Raw genomic sequence first — 22,733 nt, 5'->3', positions numbered from 1 at the left:
TTCTCAAACTGTGCGATGCGGTGCACTGGGATGTCATGGGATTTTTTAAATTTTCAAGGGAAAGAGGGAAACAGATATTTTTCAAGGTATCTTTTTTGACCTGGAGGTGCTGTGAAAAGTTACTGATACTCTAAGGGCGATGTAAACTGGGAAGTTTGGAGAACTCTGGTCTATTCAGCTTAGTATCTGAGAACCAGGCCATGAGAGATATGTACGCCTCACCATCATGCCTGCACCCACACTGGTTTATACTAAGTCATGAGGAGAGTTTATCTACCTCACTGGCTCAGTGCTTGGAATACTTGAGAGTTGTGCTGGATGTGACCAAGTTAAAGTGTGTGTTTGAGACAACCTCTATATGCAATGTAAGATAAATTTTGCATTGTTTCTCTTTGCATACTGCTTACAAAGCATACAATTTGGATTGCCTTGATGTAGAATTTTCTTTTTTGGAGGGGGATGTACACCTTGAGTAGACCGCCTCCAGGCCTTAAGAATTTTCCATCCTTGTAATAGACTAGATCTAGACTCTTAAGTGCCGCATTCCTGCACTTGTCAACAGGGCCCTCTCTACTGTTATGACAGAGAAAGTGCCTTTAGTGAAGAGGCTGTAACTTAGTGGTAGAGCACATGGGTTGAGTGCAGGATGTCCCAAGTTCAATCCCCAGCATCTCCAGGCAAATCTGGGAAAGAGCCCGATCTGAAAACCTGGAGAGTCAGTGCTGATCATTTTAGACAATACTGAGCCAGTCGATCAATAGTCTGACTCAATGAAGGCAACTTCTTGTGTACTCCATGGATTCACAGAGCTATAGCTGACGATCTGATACGTATGTATGTCAGAGAATGGTGAAGCCCATCCCTTTACATTTATTGTTCTTCTAAAGAATATTTAGTTCTGCTTTTGTAAATACTCTGATCATAACTAAATATAGAATAGGAAGTAATAACATGTGGGCAGGTCCCATTATTAATACCTGTATGAACAACAAAGGGGAGGGAGAGAGAAGAATGTGTTTTTAGTAAACATGATGTGCATTGCCAGGAGCAGGTCTCATTTCTGAATGTGCTTCATAATAGAGAGGGGTTTTTGTTTAACACTAGGACTCATTACCAGTACTAAAAGCAATTGAATGTTTTGGATTATAGAGAATCAAAACTTGAAAGACCCTTCTAAGACCCTCTTCTTCATACGTTAATAGCCCCATCCTAACCTACCCTGCAGCAGGCAGGCCTGCGCTGCATCCAGAGCAGGGTTGGAGCTGGCTGTGACACAACTCAGGGAAAGGGGAAGTAATTTCCCCTACCCCAAGTAAAGCAGCAGCGGACCAAATGGAGTTATTAGGATGTGTGCCACCTAAATAGCTGGCACAGATCCGAGCACCCTGGCATTAGGCCAGGCCACCTGAGAGGGGGGATTAGGATCCAGTCTAAGTGCCAGATCCTGGCACCACAGACCTCCCTGGCCTGGTCTGCCCACTGGACTGCCCCCCCCCAAGACCCCTGCACCAGCCAAGGCAGGCAACGCCTTTGGGCAGGTGCAAAGGACTTGCTCCACCCTAAGTGGCCCTTTGGATTGGGCTCTAAAACAAGCAATGAAAGGAGAAAAGATAGCAACCTTGCCCATAAAGTGCCTTTAAAATGATGAGATTGGAAATATTGTAGACCAGGGCTGTTTTATACCAGTGCATGCTATTTTAGCTACTCAGTGCATGTCATTAAAATGTCTGCATTGGTTCTTGTGGAACTGCCAGTTTATACTCCTGTTGAAAATGTTATTAGAGCATGTCAAACTGCAACCTACAGCTTGGGACCCACCCTCAAGAACAGTGAGTGCAGAAGGGAGCAATTACTCTTCCGCTTCTTTTCCTACTTGGTGGTAACCAATTGCAGCAATCAGGGATAGGGTCTGCTACAGTGTCATTCTCCTCCTTGTTTCCTTCCGGGTCCACTGAATGATGAGATGGGACAAAAAACCAGAAGAGCCTTTCAGAGACCTCCAGGAGGCCTTCAGAGGCCCAGGGAAGGTTTCAAATCCCTCCTGGACACGGCCAGAAGTCACTTCCGGTTGTATCCAGGAGGTCCTTGAGCCCCCCTCCCCCATGATTTAATTATCCATTCCATTCCAATACATTTTGGTGGTGTGATTTTTTAAAAAGGGACCTCTAATTTTTTTTTTTAAACAAAGGGCTTCCAAGCTTTATATAGTGCCTCACCAACTCTAAACCTGGCACTGAGCACACAATTCTGTTGATAGTCCAAAATGTTAAGGAAAATGGTAAACTAAGGATATATACATTGACATATATTGCTAAAACGTTTGTGGGTGAATTTCCTAGATTCTGTACAACTTCAGCCATTTGGATGACGTATCTACAGTATTCAAGATTTTCCATGAACTGCCTCTCTCACATACACTCTGCTTTCATGGATTCTTCTCATGCTGCTATTTATCTGTTAGAGCAGGGGTGCTCAAACCCCGGCCCTGGGGCCACTTGCGGCCCTTGAGGCCTCTCAATGCAGCTTTCAGGGAGCCCCCAGTCTCCAATGAGCCTCTGGCCCTTCAGAGATTTGTTGGAGCCCACACTGGCCCGACGCAACTGCTCTCAGCGTGAGGGCGACTGTTTGACCTCTCGTGTGAGCTGTGGGATGAGGGCTTCCTCCACTGCTTGTTGTTTCACGTCTGTTATGCAGTAGCGGCAGCAAAGGAAAGGCCAGCCTTGCTTTGTGCAAGACCTTTTATAGGCCTTGAGCTATTGCAAGACCTTCATTCATTCATATAAGTTCATCTTTAATATATTCATTTATGTAAATTTATTCAAATTTGAAATGTAAATTAATTCTTTTTTTCCCCAGCCCCTGATACAGTGTCAGATGATGTGGCCCTCCTGCCAAAAACTTGGACACCCCTGAGTTAGAGAGTTGGGGCCCAATCCTATCCAGTTTTCCAGAGCCGGTGCAGCCATGCCAATGGGGTGTGCACTGCATCTTGTGGTGGGGAGGCAATTTCAGAGGCCTCCTCAACATATGGGGACATTTGTTCCCTTATCTTGGGGCTGCATTGCAGCTGCACCAATGCTGGAAAGTTGGATAGGATTGGGCCCTTAGTTGAGTGGAGTGAAAGTATTAATTCTGACTATCAAATTGCTAGTGCTGATTAGCTGTTTACCACTTAGAGCAGATTAACATTTTTAGCCTGTAATCAAATGGTAAGCCATTGGAGCCTTTCTCAGGATTGTCCTTATATACGATACTGTTGAATAATTTTCTCTCTTCTCTGGGAAGGGTTAAAATATTATGCAGTAGTAATCTGCATCCTCATAGTACTTAACTTTAGGAATTTCAGGCATTCTGTCCCAAAAGACCTTTAAAGAAAAGTTACACTCCAAATAAATCAAGTTGAACCTGCTCAGTATTGTTGCTGTAGATATATAGCATTACAGTTCTCTACATATATGATATCTCTCATTTTTTAACATGCTATTATGATTGTAATGTCATATTGAATTGGGGTATTTTTATTTCTCTTTGTACGTTTGTTGCTGTGTGAAGACTTGTTAGTGCTTTATCACATATTACTAATTTTCTCCATGGAAAAGCACTCCTATGTTGACTTAATGTGAAAGGCTCACCTGGATCCCAAGATGTGACAATCTAACACACAGTTTAGGGTTTTATTTTGTTTTGCTAACAAATGCCATCCATGTAGGGATTTGGTCACATGTGAAGCATCTCTTAGCCAGCCATTATTACAAAGGGCATCGCATATACGCTCCTTAATTTTTAAAACAATTGTACAGGCTAAAATACATAATGCTCACATTTCATTTTTATAGTGTTTTTAAGATAAATAACTTTTATGAAACTACAGTGTCCACCTAACAAAACCAGAGAATAATGTAGATTGATTAGAGTTGCCAGTGTTTTACAGGCCCTTGTGCCTTTAATTCTAGGGACGCTAGCAGTTTAATTCTGTGAGGTCAAACACTTCACCAGCAGTCCAATCTTATGTGTGCCTATTCATAAGCAAGCCCCACTGAGTTCAATGGAACCCAGTTCCTGATAAATGAGACGCAAGCCAGAATGTTTTTTTTGGTCATTTGGTGACCTTGGGAAGGGGAACCTAAGGCAGGCCTGGCCGAAGCGATGAAGCCATAAGCTTTTTAAAATAAAGACCTGCCTCTACTTCCTTTTACATTCATAATTTACCTGAAGAGATGCAGGAAGTAACTTTAGAGCTGAATATTCAGAAAGAAATTCCAGTCTTAGTAACATTGCCTTTTTTTAGCTATCCTGAGATGCAGAGTGCTGTCAGATGCGTGGGCTTCAAGAAGCTCAGGCCAAGCAAGTCATGATTTTAATCACATTATTGGCTCTGTTTGCCTTCCCCCCCTCCCCCTGTATAGCAAGGGAGGGACCTGAACCAGGACCATAGCAGGGAACTCTAAGCCTCTGTCCAGCTAGATTTTTGATCTGGATTCCCCCCCCCCCATACACATTTGCTATTTAGAGCATTTGAAGTGTACTCCACCTAATTCAAAACTGCCCTTCATTGCATTCAAACCCAGCTCCCTTAGTTCAGCAGAGTGAGGTACATTCATGTATACATTTGTACTGCTTCTTATAAAAGTATTCATTATGCAGTTCATATCATGGCAGGCCGATTAGCACAAGCAAATTAGCTGCTTGTAGCTAATCCTATTTTTATGATGGTTTTCTGAACGTGTAACATTTGTGTATTTTCCTTTTTATGGTCACTTAAAAAAAACTGAGTAACCACAATGTAAGTAAACTGAATTTTCAATAAAGATATTTGTAAATTGTTTCTTTACGTAAAAGAGTCTCTAGTGTTTTTCTACATTTCTTTTATTGAGCATATTCATCCTGAAAGCAGTATCAGAAAGAATTCAGTATACTAAACAACTGAAATAATGGATTTTTATTATAATATCTGATTAATCAATTAAAGCTTTACTGCCCAATTCAGTGGCACTAATGTAGCTGTGCTACTGAAGCACATGCTGCATCCAATGGTGGGGGACATCAGGAGGTCTGTCAGAGGTATTTTTAACTTACCTCTGAGTAGGCTCCCAAAGGCCTATGGATCACCCCAAACCCACACCAGCTCTATAGTTGGCATAAGTCCAAAGTGAGAAATGGGGTAGGATGGGCCAAAAAATGAGGGATAGTATCTGGTGTGCATGTTTGCCACAGAGATCCTTCCCCTCCACCCTTTTCTCCATCTCTATCCTTCCATGATCTGCCTTGGAATGCCCCCCAAATGTGCCCCTCCCCACCCCTGCCACCAACTTAACAGTGCCTGCAGAGCTTTCCAGAACTGTTGCCACACATCTCTTGATGTTTGGGGCAGCGGTCCAGCAATGTGTGACAGCAGCCTGGACTGGTAAAGGGCCTTGCACTCCCAAAACACTAGTTCTGGCAGCATAAGACCTTTTTATTAATTTGGTGGGGACAATTTTAACCCTTGAATTTTGGAGTTAAGGGTAGTTCTGAGAAGGGGTTGTTTTCTTTTGAGGCTACTTTGGCTCTGGTCTGTTCCTATAATGGGGGGGGAAAATAACCTTTCCACACAATATCAGTGATAGCACTGATTTAATTGATAGTTAAAAGACAATGACTAAAAATTGATTCATAGCCATAATATTACTCCTACTGCTATGAAAGGTGGAAGATGGGATGGGCTTGGGCTTCAGGATGGCTCACAAATCTGAATTCTTGGCTCAGAGATCTGTATTCATATTTGATCAAATAGTTATGGCATCTCTGCCTGCAATCCGTGGATCTTGCATATGGATCATATGTTCATGGAGCTCCATACAAAAGGCCATATTTGATGTCCAAGAATCTTCTACAGTCACAATGTGAAATCTCCATTCCTATGAAAGCAGTCACCAAAAAGACCAAGATCACACCCCTTATGCATTGAGCTCAATGGAAGCATCAAAGGCAGAAAATCATAGCACCTACTGAAATGCCAGGCAGTCCAATCATCCCAATCTTTATTAGCAGCTATCACCAACCACATTCAAGGGTCTTTCACCTTACATATAAAATCAGCTGATCACAAACTTATAATCTAGAAGACACTGTATGCAGCAAGGCTTAATAATTGGAGGTTTCTGAAATAAACTGATGTTTCCCTAGATATATTACAAAACTAAGGACTTCTCTCTAGCTTCTTCCTTCAGCACACTCCTTTAGTCCAGTGGTTCCCAAACTGGTGGGTCAAAACCCACAATGGGAACTGGAAGTAGGGCATTCCCCTGGCCCTGCAAGGATGGCAGCAATGGTGGCTCAGCGATGATGGAGCTGCTGTGACAAAGGGTTTTTTTCCACTTATGGGGGGGGCAGTGCTGGCCTCCTGCAGGGTACGGGAGGGCTTGCAGCTCCCTCTGCAGGCCTCCCCACTACTTTAAACAGTACTTCTCTTCAATCAGAACCCATTTTTCCCAGTAGCTAATTGCCAGAACTGTTATATTCCTATGCAATCATTTCATTGTCTTCACCAAGCCATGTTTCCTGTGGGCACACAATCTAAAATTGCAGTAAATATTTACAAAAATTTCTAGTTGAATGTGGAACCAATTTATTCAGTCCCTTGCACACATTCCAAAATAAAATACGTCAGGGAGTGTTGTTACCTTCCACCAATTATCAAGCAGTACCTAAAACTAGATTATGGAATAACTTGCTCAAACAATCAGCAGGTTTCATACTAAATGTACGGTACTGGCTCCCACCCGGCGTGCAAAAAAGTCAACAGTTAATTTTTTTAAATCATATCAATGCTTAAAAAAATTAGTTTTCTGAATACTTTGAATTTTGAAATTCCTGATGAGGGGTGCCCAATCCACATCAAAATTCACCGCAGATACTCGCCTACAAGACGATCTCACAAATAAGTCAAGGGCAAGTTTTGAGCCAAAAATCATGGACTTTTCTATGACCCCAGCATAAGTCAAGGAGGTTAAAGTTAGGAGGAATGTCTGAAAATAGTTTTGTCTGATTTTACCCAAGGTCAGATCCTGAAAAATAACCTAACAGTAATTATTACCTAAGAACTTTACAGTCTCTAATTTATTAAAAATATAGTAAAAGATCCTAAGATACATTTTATTCATTAACTTCTTAAATTCTGATCTTCACAACCTTTTTGTAAACACTATCAGAGTGTCTGTAAACAACATAAGAATATAGGAAGAGCCCTGCTGGATCAGATCAAAGGCCCATCTAGTCCTGCTTCCTGTATCTCACAGTGGCCCATCAAATGCCCGAGGGAGCATACAAGACAACAAGAGACCTGCATCCTGGCCTGGTGCCCTTCCTTGTATCTGGCATTCTAACTTAGCCCATTTCTAAAATCAGGAGGTTGCACATACCCGTTATGGCTTGTAATCCATAATGGAATTTTTCCTCCATAAATTTGTCCAATCCCCTTTTAAAGGCATCTAGGCCAGATGCCATCATCACACGCTGTAGCAAGGAGTTCCACAGAACAACCACATACCAGCAGAACCATTCATCAAATTCTTCTTTAAGGTATAAGAACATAAGAACAGCCCTGCTGGATCAGGCCATAGACCCATCTAGAACAGCTTCCTATATCTCACAGTGGCCCACCAAATGCCTCAGGGAGCACACAAGACAACAAGAGACCTGCATCCTGATGCCCTCCCTTCCATTCGGCATTCTAATGTAGCACAACTCTAAAAACAGGAGGTTGCACATACATATCATGGCTTGTAACCCGTGATGAACTGTTCCTCCAGAAATTTGTCCAATTCCCTTTTAAAGGCATCCAGGCCAGATGCCATCACCATATCCTGTGGCAAGGAGTTCCACAGACTAATTACACACTGAGTAAAGAAATATTTCCTTTATGGTGCCTAGTATATGAAGGTAGAGGCTCAAGATGTAACATATAACTTATAACACATGGCTGGGAGTGTGCAATTCAATTCAAAGTAGAGAGACAAGCAACAAGAAATGACCACGAGCAAATGCAGCTGCACAAAGCTGCAATCCTATTTACTCTGAAGTAGACCCATCGCTTTACATGGGTGCAGTTCTTAAGTAATGGTGCACTGAATTGTATAGGACTGTTTCAAATGGAAACGAGGATTCCATCCTGGTGTTTTAAAAATCAGACCCCTAAACTGAGGGGTGAGTAAAATTCTGAGGTGGCAGCAAAAAGAAAAAAGAGGCATTTTAGCTTCTCCAGACTGGAAGGGAGTTGAAGGGGCTTGTGGGAGTTGTGAGGAGTAAATGCTGCCCTTATATAGCAGCAGCCCTCATGCAGACTACAGTTCCCATAACTGCCTTCACTTCTCTTCCTGTTTGGAGAAGAAGCTAAACTGGCTGCCTCTGAATACCTTAATTACTAGTAAAAAATTATCCTTTTTTTCTGCACCCCCTGCGTCCTGCTTCTCAGCTCAATTTCACACACACCCCCCACTTCACCAGATAGCTTCTAAGCTTCCCAGAGGCGCCAGCCTCACTCCTGCATTGACCCGTGTATAAGTCGACCCAGATTTTCAGGGTCAATTTTAGGCATACTTTTTGACTTATTCAGGAGTATATACAGTACTTTACCCTGACACAAAATTCCCTTTGTACAAAGATCTAAATCCTCAAACAGAACATCCTCACTGTTAATCAGCATGCTGGCCTATATAAACCGTGGCCAAAACTTCTCTGTCTACTTTTAGGCTGTCCTGAGTAACTGGAATAATCCTTTTATAGCTTTCCCGAGTCTGGGTTCTGGAGTTTGCAAAGCACAGACAACAGCAATTGAAAGACTATAATGTATTTAGAAAGTGGGCAGTGTGATTTTAAAAAGAGCTATCAAAATTACATAACAGTAATATAATTGAGAGACCATCATGTTACAGCACAATCCTAATGTCTGCCTGAGTGGTACAACCGTCCCTGCTCAGCTCAGAGTGTTTCAAATATGCCGTAAAGCAGTGCCAGCTAAAAGGTATGCACAGGCCCCCTTGGTGCTACATCCAGAAGCAGCACCAGATGGAGCAGGTAGGCTAGCACTAGGCATTGCAGGAGTGTGGGGAGGGTATGTTTCTGGGCAGGGGGGGGAATGGGGAAAGGATCAGGCCTTGGAGGGGGGTAGGATCAGCAGCAGCAGCACATACTGTATCCTAACCCACTTACCAGCCCTCCCAGTTTTACACCAGGCTTCTTGGATTTGCACCAGCTAAATAGCACGGATCCAAGAAGCCCTATATTGCAGGCTGGGGTTCGACATGGGGTAAGGGGGAAAACATTCCCTTACCCCAAAGAGACCTCCAGCTGCCTCCTAACCTGCACTGAATACAGTACAGACTACATGGCCTGGCTCTGCCAGCATGGCCAGTTACGACTGGGATGCCCATGTAATAGTTTGTATGCATAATCCTCTCCCATTGAAATCAAAAGTGCCTTACTTTGGCTGGATCACACCCATGATTTTAAAAATAATATTCACACTCTTACTGACAGTAAACTTGTTGCTCAAGTAAATATGAATAATATCCTGTGAGGATGTCTATCCGTCACACCCAATGGATAATAGCAACAGATAAAAAGGAAATGCAATAGAAACCACCTGACTGAGGAACTCTCTGTGGGATTTTAGACTACTGTAGTTATTCTGACACAATGATGGCTCTTTTTCCCATGTCAATCTTGCTAGTCCAGACTCCAGACCAGGGATGGGCAAACTTTCAACTTTAGGGATCCTGGACCTTTAACAATTGTATATAACGGAATTTCAGCAGGTGTAACTTGTCATCTCACAGATGACAAGCTGCACCTGCTGCAATTCTCTCTCCTACACAATTGTTAAAGGTCCAGGATCCCTAAACTTGAAAGTTTGCCCACCCCTGCTGCAGACCAGCAGAAATAGACTTGGGATTGCCCTTCAGATAAGAGGTTTGTGGACAACTGGCCCTCTACCCTTTAGCACTAATCATTCAGTAATACTTTCACATCTGTCAACATGCCTGTATATGAACACTGTCATTTTTATTCATAGTCCCCCTGTATATAGTGACACCTTTGAATGATACCAAATGGTACTTTGTAATCCAGTTGTCTTGCTTTTTACTACCTTATAGGTCCAAACTTGTATTTCAGAGGCAACTGAAATGCTTTTACAGTTTTAAAAGACAAATGAGCTTGTTATTGTTGTTCTTGTTTGTTAGCCACCACAGTTATACAGAACTGTGGTTACACCTGATGAATAAATAAATAAATGGGCCTCACTTACTAACCCTTCTCAGCACTCTTCAACATAGCATGAATCAGTATTTCCGGATATCGTGGGCTGTATGATAGCATTCATTGGGACAATATATACAGGTATATTTTGATATGTTGGTCAAGCTCTAAGAAGGCCAGTACAAAAAGCAATTCCCTGTGCATACGGGTGCTGGCAGCTGATGTTTCTTTCAATTTTCAACAGCAATTTTCTGAATTTGTGGGGTCAGGCAAGATTTATGCATAAACTAAGGGCCCAATCCTCATTAAATGCTATCCACAACATGCAGTGGCAGCAACAGAGACTCCACTGCATCCTTTGAACAGTTGGAGACCCTGCAAGGGCACAGGGGGCAGACTCTGTGCCCACATAACCTCTACCCAGATCTGTACCAGCTATTTTGCAAAATGGACATTTAATGTAAAAAGGAAGTTAGGATATAGATGAGAAGCTTCCAGTAGTATCACACACCCAAAACAAGACATCCAAGGTCCCAATTCTCATTCCCCCACTACACACCCAAAACAAGACAACCAAGGCCCCAATTCTCACCCCCAATACACACTCAAAGCAAGACACCTAAGGCCTCAATTCTTACCCCCATTTGCCCATCCCTGTTCCATTCAACCAATCCCCTGCCCCATCAATGGTTTATCAGCTCTGGCAGCAAGGCTGTGGGCACCATGACCTTTTGCTGCAGTGTGTGCAAAATGATATGTGCAGAAACAGCAGAATGATGTATGCAAAACTCTGTTCTGCTGTTGTACATGCCTCCACATGCTAACATATATGCTGCCCCCCCCACACACACACACGTGCATGCGAGTTTTTCATTGCACCTTGACCTGTGAATATAGGTGTGCTTCCGTATACGCAGGGGATACAGGAATCCACATTTTTCACTATGTACAGTCATTCTGAGCTCGGCAGAGGTTGCAGGTGGATATGGGGGGACTGCGGGGGGGAGGCACAACCCTGATCTGCGGATCTGCAGTTTAACTGAAACTGCAGATACAGGATCCGCAGTGGCCCCCTATATATGCAAATAGAATGTTTTTCTATTTTCTTTGTCCTTTCTGTCCAAAAAATATACTTTTTTTGTAATGTTATGAGATGGGGCCTCTAAAGCTTGGCATAGTTTAGAGCCACAGCATGGCTTAATTTGGCCACGGATGGTATGTTGCCCCAAAGGGTCTCAACCGAAGGGCTGAATCAGTTGCCTGAGGATGAACTATTTTGCCTTTGCATGGTTGTAATATGGACTCATGTTGCTATTGTAAATAAACAGTACAATCTGATACATATTGATTCAGCAGTAAGTCCTATGATGTTCGATGGGGCATACTTTCATGTAAGTATATATTTTAATGCTGCCAAAACTTTGGGTGTTTTTTTTTCTCATTAGATTTTATTTAATATGAATTTTATTGTTTTCTGAAACATGTTTGGGGTTTTAAGCTTGGTGCATTAGTTCAGACGCCTTCAGGCAGCCAATGCAATTTACATATTGTAAGCAAACTTATGCAGAAATGAATTCCACTGAAATCAAATGGAACGTACTTCCATTTTAGGTAAGGGAAACACCAGTCTCCGAAAGATTATTTAGACATCAGCCATAAAGCTCACCAGGTGACCTCGGGCCAGTCACCATCTCTCAGCCTAACCTCACAAGGTTATTGTTATTGTGAGGACAAAACAGGGCAGGGGAGAACCATATAAACCATGATGGGCTCTTTGCAGGAATGGTTGGATATAAATGTGAATAACAACATAAAATATAAGTAGAAACAGATTGTCATGGGAAATCTACTGGGAACATTATGGGAAAGATGTCATTATGGTAAACTGTTCCAGATCTGCTCACTGGCAATGCAGTACAAGTAGGGCTGCAAGTTCTCTACACACTTTTCTGGGAGTAAACCACACTGCACAAAGAGGAACCTTTTTCTGATCAGACATGCCTAGGATTACACTGTAGGTATTAAACAAGATACCACCCCAGATCTCTACAACTATTTATTTTCAACTTACAGCACAATGCTATAGATGGCTACTCAGAAATAAGTCTCATTGTTTTCAATGAGGCTTACTCCCAAGAAAGTCTATAGAGGATTTCAGCCCTAATTTAATAAAAAATTAAATAAATTAACAGTGCAGTCCTAATGCCTAATCCTTAAGCTATGTGTGAGAGCAGGAAAAGCAGAATATATGTATTTTTAATACATAATAAAAATGAAGCTTCTCTTTTAAATAGAAACAGGACTGATGCAAAACAAACATGTAGTGACTTATTGGGGAAAAAAACACTATCAAATTTGGTGCAAACCCTTATTTCAATCTTACTCTGATGTTAAAAATGAACAAAATATTTTTTTATTCGCTTTTGTTCCACAGTGACCTTAGTATGGTTGCACACACCATGCTTTTTTGTACTGCTTATTACAAATAGCCTCCTCTTTTGCTTTATGTCCACACATCCTTTTTGTCTTTGGATGAGCAGGACAGGACATAGAAAGAGCCACACCTAGCCGCTGAATCCAAACATGCCAGAGTTATCATGACATCATTAGTGATGTGTTTCCTTCCACTCCACTCTGCTGCCACAAACAAACACATTTGCCTTTCCTTTGATGGAAGGATCTTGCCATTACAGGATTCACTAATGACAAGTGTACAGTTTACTTAGAGGGGAAAAATAGCAAAAAGAAGTAGTGCACTCAAGTCATGCCTTTTCCTCTTCTGCAGCTTTGATCTAGTACTTGAAAACTCCAGACTTGAATTTGGTATAGATTTCTGGCAATATATTATTAATTCAGGTCCATATGCTCATGCAGATTTTCATATACTAGTTTGGTATGGTCTCCATCATTTTAAAACAGAACTCTGAGAAAAGTCAAGAACTTTAATAGGAAATCCTTTTTCCTGACTTTTTTGAAAATTTCTGTTTTTAGTGTCAGTATTTTATCTTGATTTGCCAGGTTCTCCTGTGACAAGAGCAGGAATATGTTTTCAGTGGAAATGTTATGTCCTGGAATATCTGAAGTAATTATCAGTGTCTCTGGGCACATGCAGATTCATCACTAGGAAACCACAATCAGTATCCATGCATCTGGGATTAAGGATAGGACTTTCTGGTCTAAGAATTTATCATCTAGAGAGCCAAGAGCTCAGATTCCCCTTTTAGAAAAGCAAATATTTGCACAAACTGTCATAAATCTAATCAACCTAATCTATGTTTTAGGATCTGTTATTGTGCATCCAAAGTGATTCTGTACTGAGAAATGTGTTATTTTAAATTTAAACAACATTTTAAAAGATGTTAAAAGAAGACAGTCTTGATTACCATCATGTGTATCTGCTTTTCTGATATGTTTAAGACAAACCTGTACATTACAGTAGATCCTGATTATTTTATAGGCTGAAGAGATAGATCAAACTAATGAATCACTGAATGCCATTCCTAATCTGTAGCTTCATACAAATCCCAATATATCGTACTGGAGTTTGCTTGCTTCTTCCCTTTCTCTCTTGCTCATTCATACTGCTTGGTGATAACCCAGCATTAAGGGCATATCTACTCTACAGATGTAAAGAGGTTTACAATGCACTCCTATTAATGTCTACTCAGAAGTAAGATCCATTGAATTAAATGGGACTTAGTGCCAGGTAAGAATGTTCAGGATTGCATTCTCACTAGTCTTCCCCTTTCCCTAGAGCAGCCCTTTCTCTCCCTCTTAGGGAGAGTTTGAGCTGCTTTAAGTCCTTGCAGGGGTGGGGGAAAGGCTCTGGTAAGTACGGCCAAGCCCCTGCAGCCCCCTGAGCGATGCAATCCTGGGAAATCACATTGCTGCCTCTTCGCTGCCCCTGGCTCTTAAGGGGGCAGAGGCCAGGGCCCTCAGGCTGGGGCATCACGACACCCCAGTTTGAAAAGCCCTGCCCTAGAGAGTCAGGGGAACTATGGGAAGAGATGGGCCTGGAATCTGTCAGGGCACAATCCTAACAAGGTCTACTCAGAAGTAAGTCCTATTTTGATCAATGGGGCTTACTCTCAGGAAAGTGTGGTTACAATTGCAGCCTAAATACAGTATTATTTTATATTTATTATTATTTGTTGGAAAATGTGGACTATGGGCATGAATCAAGCATCTTCACATAGCGGAAAATCCTTTTTCTGATTGCTGCCCACCAACCTAATGGATTGCTGCCCACCACCAATGCTAAAGGAGCTCAATTCTGCTGTTGAAAACAAATTCCAGGGTCAGGCATGTGCTTGGAGGCACCCTTAAATTCTAAGCATACATCCATCCCCCACCCTCAGCCACTCTTCTGTACTTGGTTCTGACTGGTGGAAAAAGAAAGTAGTTCCCGCCAGCCTGAAGTCTGTCCACCCCTGGCCTAGATGGCTGTCACACCTCTTTGTTTGAACTGTTATCTGTCTTGCCACATTTGTTTTTCAGCTTTGTTCAGCATATCTGCACAATGTTCCTCTCTGACTGATTAACCAGCAACCTTGACCATGAGCGTGGCTACTCTTGTGAGTAGAGGTGTCTGTTACCAATGAGTAAGATAGGATTGCAGCTTAAGTCTTTCTGAACACAATGGGTTTACTTCTGTGTAAAATAAATAACACCTTTCAAACATCTCTATTTATGAGGCAAGGACCTATAAGCAGTGCTCTTTGCCTTTAAAAAATAATGAAAAAAAATAAAACTCTGCACTAAGGCAACTCACATTCTGCAAGACCAAAAATGAAATTCTTTAAGCTGAACAAAGTATGCAAACTAAGCATATTCATCCTATGGGCAGGGCCCATAGGTAGAGCATTCAAAGACACTGTACAATCCTATGCAGGTTCATCCACATGTAAGTCCTATTGAATACAGTTGGACTTATTATTGAGTAATCATGCATAGGCTAGTATACTTTCTATATTTGCAATATTTTTAACTTCTATTTTTCAATTTTTATACATCTGTTTGAAAACTAATATAACTCCAAGAGTTTAGGTAGGATGAAATGAGCTAGAGGAGACCATTAAATGAACTATAATAATTTTCAAAGTAGAAAAGTGACAGGAGAAGAAAGCACTCTAATTTAAATTTAAATTAAGACATTTATATATTTTTTGTTACAGTCATAGAGCCCAATCTTGAGCTTGACGCACTGGCTTACCGCCGGCGTGCACTGTCACAAATGTGCTGTGAGGCACATTTGCAAGCTCTAATGCCGGGCAAGCACCCATGCTAGCCCAGAGCTGGGCAAGTGCTGGGCGGGTGCCCGGCCTCTGCCACGCAGCAGTCACACGGACCGCTGCGCAGCGGAGAGGAAAGCAGGGGAAGGGGGAGGCAGGGAGGAGGCATTCTGGGGAGGAGGAGGCGGGCGGAGGGCAGGGAGAGGATGGGGAGGAGGCGTGGTGGGGAGGTGGGGAGAGGGGGGGAGGCATGCTGTGGGGAGGGAGCAGGGAGAAAGGGGAGCGGGACCAGTGGAGCAACGCTGCACCGGACCATGAGCCTTTGTGTCAGGCTCAGCACCAGACATGAAGGCTCTTACTTCTGAATTGAGAGCCCCATTGCAGGGCTACTCCCTTTACCCGGGGGAAGGGGACAAAAGTCCCCTTCTCCTGAGGTGCCGCCCATGGCTGCCATGGGTGTGCAGGATGCAGTGGCAGTGTCATGAATATGTACAGTTTAGGCCTAGTAGCATTGCAATGCCTGAACCAAGCTAAAACAGTAACACAGAAGTGGCTTGCATTTCCTAGCTGCTAGGAATTTACATCTCAATGGAAGGTGATTATGTAGCACCTAGGCAGCCAGAAAGACACCCATCAAGGATGGAATGCAGCTGTAGATCTCCAGGGGGGAGGGAAGAGCTGAGAGGGCGAGCATCCAGCCCCACTTCCTTAGGACAGGGTCTTTGGTCTTTGTCTCTTGGTGAAATAGGTGGTGGGTGCACATCCTGCCCCACCAGGACCATGTGGCCTTTTAGGTATCTGGCCTGAGGATCTACAAAAGAAGCTGACCCAGGTGAGAATCAGAGAATAATAGTTAGCCAGTTAGCTTTGTTGTTTTATGCTGATATGTTTCCTAGAAGTTTTTATGCCTCTAGCATTTGCTGCCCTTTGTAACTTTTTGTAACCCTATGTACTTAATAAAGTAAAAATCTTTTTACCATGTTGGTTCATTGTCTGTTGGGGACAAAGGTCCAGAATCCTGCCTAGCCGTTCAGCAAGCTACCAAAAATCCTCATTGTGGACTAGTAATTGAGGACTGAGACTTTAAGTAAAGAAAGTGCTCAGTGCCTACAAGGGATATAGTTAAGCCTAGAGGGTCTAGGTGTCCCTGGACTGAGGCACTGGCTCTTACAGGGTGGTGGCAGTACTACCGAACAGGGATCTTTGAGGGCTCTAGGGTTCAGAACCAACAACTCTGAGCACCCCAAAACCCTGGGAGTGTGACGAAGTATACGACAGGCAGCCATTTCCAGTGCCTCCACAGCTGCGTGCCACAGGAGCTCAGGACTGGGCTCTTAATGGGGTGTGTCGGGGAGTAATGCTATGAGGTGCACTTTAAAATGTTTCACTTCACCACAGTTTAGCCAGAACCTCACCTGGCGACTGTCATCTTCTGACACATCCTCTGGCTCCAGCCAACTACTACCCATAGCTCAGCCTTGAAATGGAATGATTACTGCAGTACTCAAGCCTGGTTCCCACCTCCCCCTCCTCAGCATGCACATGCAAGATCTGTGCACACCTCCTATATCCTCACCCAACTCTTCCTTTCATCTCAGATAAGAGACAGGGCTAGATAGAGATGAAGGGAAGTGAACATGCAACTTCTGATTTTCCAAATGACACATCACACTGTACCTACCACAAAATGGGTGGCGCATAGACAGAAATCAGAGATGAATTGTAGTGCCTCTGTGCCCATACTAGGATGGTTCTTTCCTCCATTTTGAGGACTACAGATATCAATAAGGAAGATTATAGAAGTGACAGATGCAACTGACAGGCTAGTTCACACATGCATGTTCAACACTGGCAGTTTTTTCCAACCTATGTAGAGCTTCCCTTAGATAGCCAGATCATGCTTTCTAAAAGTAAGAGATAACTGGGCTCAACACATATATGTGGGCTGATAACAGTCTTCTAGTGTTGAACATGCATGTGTGAACTAGCTTGTCAGTTACGCCTGTCACTTCTATAATCTTCCTTACTGATAATCAAAATGCATCAGCATAAGAGGAGTGGCCCAGCATCATCAGATCTTCATGGCCACATAAATGAATATTTGTCATGCAAGGAACACTGAGAACAACAGTATGTTGTGATTTCATCTCTGAAAGTAACATGACATTTGGTTGTATGTGCAAAATGAATTAATTTTAAAACGAAGCCATTTCAAAATATTAAAACAGTCATTTAAAAAAATAAGCAGCATCACTATAGAAAACATCCCATGCTTATAAAGTTGCTAGAGCACATCAAACTTTTTTTAGATGTCACCATGGTGGGAAACACACTTTGTACACTGTTTTTACAATGCTTCTTTTGTGCGGTGCCCATAATGTTTGATAGTCATGACAAAGTAATTCAAGAAAAGACTTCCCTTCTCTGCAGTAGATTCTTGTGGTATACTCAACACAGGGTTCTCTCACTAATTGAGTATGTGTTAATGAAAGAATGGTTTCTTTCAAGCTGCATCCCTCCGGGCTTCTTTATAAAAGAACACTGAAGCCTTTTTGTTGTTAGCTCTTCACACATTATTAACTGAGGGTTAATAGAGAGAAGGCAGCCTATTTTGTCAGTGCCATTTGTCTTCTTTTTCCAAGCAGGAGTTCATTCAGATCTTTGTCAAGTTCGGCCAGAAAATGAATGAATCAAAACGCTGGAAGGCGGTGCAAGATAGATAATTTCCTAGTACAGAAATTAATTAATTCCAGACTGATAAATGCAAACTAATCATTTAAAGAGAAGATCAACAAAATAACATTGCAATTCTATGCTTCAGTTCAGAAGTAAGTCTTATAAATATTCTTTAATAGTAAGTGATAGTACTGATATGGGACTTGTAAATGAATACAGAATGGAAGCATTACTGTCACAATGATGTGGTTCTCAGACTTTGTTGCAACAAGCACCCCCATGGCAAGAAAATAACTGGATAAGCTTCCCCAGACTACTGCTTGATTACAACAAAAAAACAGGGAGTGGTCAGTCATATTCTCTGCCTAGCAGATCAAAGAGAAATAGGAAGAAAAGCCCCAAATACACATTACATTCAATGCCCGAATTATGGAGGAAAAGGCTGGGCGTTTAATGAGATCCACAAGTCTCCTCTGGCTCTTCTCAGTTTTAGCCAAATTGCACACACCCCATACCCTTAAAGAAATGGCAGCTGAACAGGCTCTCTCTCTCTCTCTCTTTCTGCCCTTTCCCCCTCTAATTCAAGCACTGGTTAAATTCTCCAAGGAGGTGTGACAAGAAAGCAGAAAGTTAGAGAATAGAAGGATGCCAATTGACTCTTGGGACTTCTGTACCAAAGAACCACATTTGGTGAAACAAAAGGTCCTGTTCACTTTTATCATCACCTTTGTGTTGTGAATTAACTGAGCACTTTTTCCTTCAACATAACCCAGCCTCTGAACTCCCCATTCATGTTCTCCATTTGATAGAGCTGACCCAGTCATGAGATCTACTGATGTAGCCACTTTGAGTGGCAGGTTGAAGAGAATTGATGAGGGTTTCCCTGCACCCCATGTCTGCCTACCACCCTGCTCCAGCCCATCACCCATCCAGCTACAGTGGCATTGCTAGGGAGTGCAGAGAGTGCAGGTCACATTGGTCACACAGTGTGTGACCAGGTCACACAGAGGCAGGTCACACAGAGGGATGACACCACTACTCGCCAAAATTTTTGCTATCGAATAATACCATCGTTATATATTAATCAATGTGTGATTTCATGCTGAATGCAATGAAATAAACTGTTTATTTCATTGACCCTCTGTGTGACCCTCAGATAAGTCAGGGTTTAAACTTAGGGAGGTGTCTGACTACAGTTTTGTCTGATTTTATGCAAGATCAGATCCTGAAAAATAACCTACCAGTAATTGTTACCTAAGTCTCTAATTTATTAAAAATACAGTAAAAGATCATAAGATACATTTTTATTCATTAACTTTTTTGATTCTGGTCTTCACAATCTTTTTGTAAACACTATCAGAGTAAGTGCACTGTAAACTACATACCAGCAGAACCACTAATCAAATCCTTCTTTAAGGTGCCTGGTGTCCGAAGCCAGAAGCTCAACACTTAGCATACAACTTATAACACATAGCAGGGAGCGTGCAGTTCAATTTGCAGTAGAGAGACAAGCACCAAGAAATGACTGTGAACAAGTGCAGCTCACATAGTTGCAAACCTATTTACTCGGAAGTAGACCCATTGCTTTCCATGGGTGTTATTCTTAAGTAATAGTGCACTGAATTGTAGCCTAGGACTTTGTTTCAGATGGAAACGAGGATGACATCCTGGTGTTTTAAAAACCAGACTCTGCCAAACAATTGCAAAGTGGAACGAGGCTACAGAACAGTCTGCTAAAGAGAAGGAGGCTTGCTTGATTTCAGTGGCCTTGAGCCCTGGCAAGCCTTTTACCAGGGTGGGGGCAAAACTGAGGGCTGAGTGAAATTCTTTGGAAAAGGCTTACCAGGAATTGTTCTGAGGCAGCAGCAAAAGAAAAAAAAAGCATTTGACTTCTCCAAACAGGAAGGGAGAAGAAGGTGCTTATGGGAGTTGTAGGCTTTGTGAGGAGTACAGTGCTGCACTTCCAGAGCAGCAACCCTCATCCAGACTACCGTTCTCATAAGTATCTTCACTTTGTTTGGAGAAAAAGCTAAAATGGCTGCCTTTGAGTACCCTAATTACTGGTAAGTAAAGTTACTCCTGCTTCTCAGCCCAGTCCCACCTCCCACTTCACCAGACAGCAACTAAGCTTCCCAGAACCCGCTGCTTCACCCACTGACCTGTGTATAAGTAAACCCAAGTTTTCAGGGTTGATGTTAGGCATGAATTTTTCAACTTATAGGCGAGTATATACAGTGAATCCAATCCTTCTGACTTAACCAATTTGTGGATCGAAGCCTAATGCTACAACTCTTCACATTTGGATGTCTTTTAAACAGCTTTGTGAGAGCTGCAAGTCTATCCCACACAGCTGGCACATCATCTGAATGTTGCAAGCAAGAAAATCAGCCTCCACCCTAATAGGGTGCTAATTCAATTTTTCATTTTATTATCATGGCTGACAGTTTTTGATAAACCTACTCTCCATGATCATCATACCAGAGACTGTAGATAATAATCAATATAATTATCATCTCTTTCTGAAATGCTAGTTTTGTATGGGTGGGGAATTTTTTCATGGGGAAGTATTCAAACCTGCGATCCACCACCTCAACTTTGAAAGTCTATCAAAAGCTACATCATGGGATCCTATTGATCACATAGATTGACCCTCACTGGCATTTGCCATCTGTGTAAAACTAAGGATCCATTATATTAAAATTCAAAACTGGGACATCTGTTTATATCTTATTCATACCCATCAAGCCCTTGGTATTCCAATTAAGTCCAAAGAAAGCAAAAACTTACCGTAATAGTACTGAATCATAGATTCATCAGACAAATTCTGTTTATCTCAACTTCCTGCACTGTAAAATTATGAGAAGGAGGAAGTATCAAGACAATTCATTATTTTTTTGAGTGAGTGAGTGAGTGAGTGAGTGAGAGAGAGAGAGAGAGAGAAGGAAGTTTTCCACAACTGCTCAAGTTTCTGGCTATAACAAGTCATGCAGTTAATCTAGACACTAATTTATATACTCTCTCCCTTCCCTGAACACTCTTTCACCAAAATAGTTCAGATCAGTAAATTCCTATGTGGGAGGGGATAGAAGAGACCAGACATCTACACCAAAGTACATTTATTGGTGGAACAGGATGAATTTTACCTTCCCTAACTAAGAACATACCATAATACATAGAGGTACATGCAAGACAATGGTTAGCAGAGAACTGACCTGAGAGCAGTAGCATACAAATGGGGAACTGGGGGGCCTTTGGGTCTTGGGTGACAAGCTGCAGGGACATTACAGAGGCTGCTTTCCAATTTTTAAAATCTTGGTATTTTGAATAATATCATCATTACACATCATTCGATATATAATTTCATGCAGAATACAATGAAACAAATCATGTTGAAACATCTCTATTCTATAAAACATTATAGCCAAAAAAACCAGAAAAGGAAAACACAACTGCCTTATGTAACAAAAAGTGGATTTCACTGGTAATCCTGTAACAAAAGGTGTACACTGTAACAAAAAGTAGATTACACTGTAATTACCACCAGGGGAAATAAATAGATTGTTGCAAGCATTTCCAAAAACCAAATGTATTCTTCATAAATGTACATAAGTTTTGCCTTTCTTCTATATTACAACCAAACTGCTTTTGTATGTATGATAAACCACAAGCCCCCTGGATATTATCTTGATGGGCATTCCTTCCCTGTTTTGTTTTGGGTTATGATCTCTAATGCTCACTACATATGTGAAACCTATTATATACAAGTTCAATAAAAGAAAATGTTTACTGTCTACACTTCTTCTCTGGCCATTATTATTCGTTTCACATCATGACTATTACTGGAAATAATTTTGTCATGGGGAGGTGCCAAAAATGTATGGGTCCTGATTGCCAAATGTCCTTTGCATGACGCTGCCTAAGAGCCCTAAATCAGTAACTATTAAAATGAAGTGATTCACAGCCCAATCTTATGCATGTGTACTCAGAAGTAAGTCCCATTTGAGTCAATGGGGCTTACTCCCAGGAACGTGTGGATAGAATTGGGCTGTCACTCCTTTACTAGATTAGTTAATTTTTAATTCAATTTGCCTTAGATATCCAGCCAAATCTGCCCTCACTGTTATGGCCATCAGAGAAACTTTCAAATTAATAGCCTAAAATTTGACTCATTCACCCATTCACAACCTCTGTGCAATGCACACTTTACACCAGCTCAAAATGTTGAGCTGCCACCAGCTTGATGAACATTGTGGCAACATGAAGAAAGGAAAATGTGCCTTTGTATGTATGTATGTGGAATTACTCTATATTACAACCAAACTGCTTTTGTATGTATGATAAACCACAAGCCCCCTGGATATTATCTTGATGGGCATTCCTTCCCTGTTTTGTTTTGGGTTATGATCTCTAATGCTCACTACGTATGTGAAACCTATTATATACAAGTTCAATAAAAGAAAATGTTTACTGTCTACACTTCTTCTCTGGCCATTATTATTCGTTTCACATCATGACTATTACTGGAAATAATTTTGTCATGGGGAGGTGCCAAAAATGTATGGGTCCTGATTGCCAAATGTCCTTTGCATG

Source organism: Tiliqua scincoides, chromosome 3 (genome assembly GCF_035046505.1).
Source record: "Tiliqua scincoides isolate rTilSci1 chromosome 3, rTilSci1.hap2, whole genome shotgun sequence".
NCBI lineage: Eukaryota > Metazoa > Chordata > Lepidosauria > Squamata > Scincidae > Tiliqua > Tiliqua scincoides.
This window is presented reverse-complemented; position numbering follows the sequence as displayed.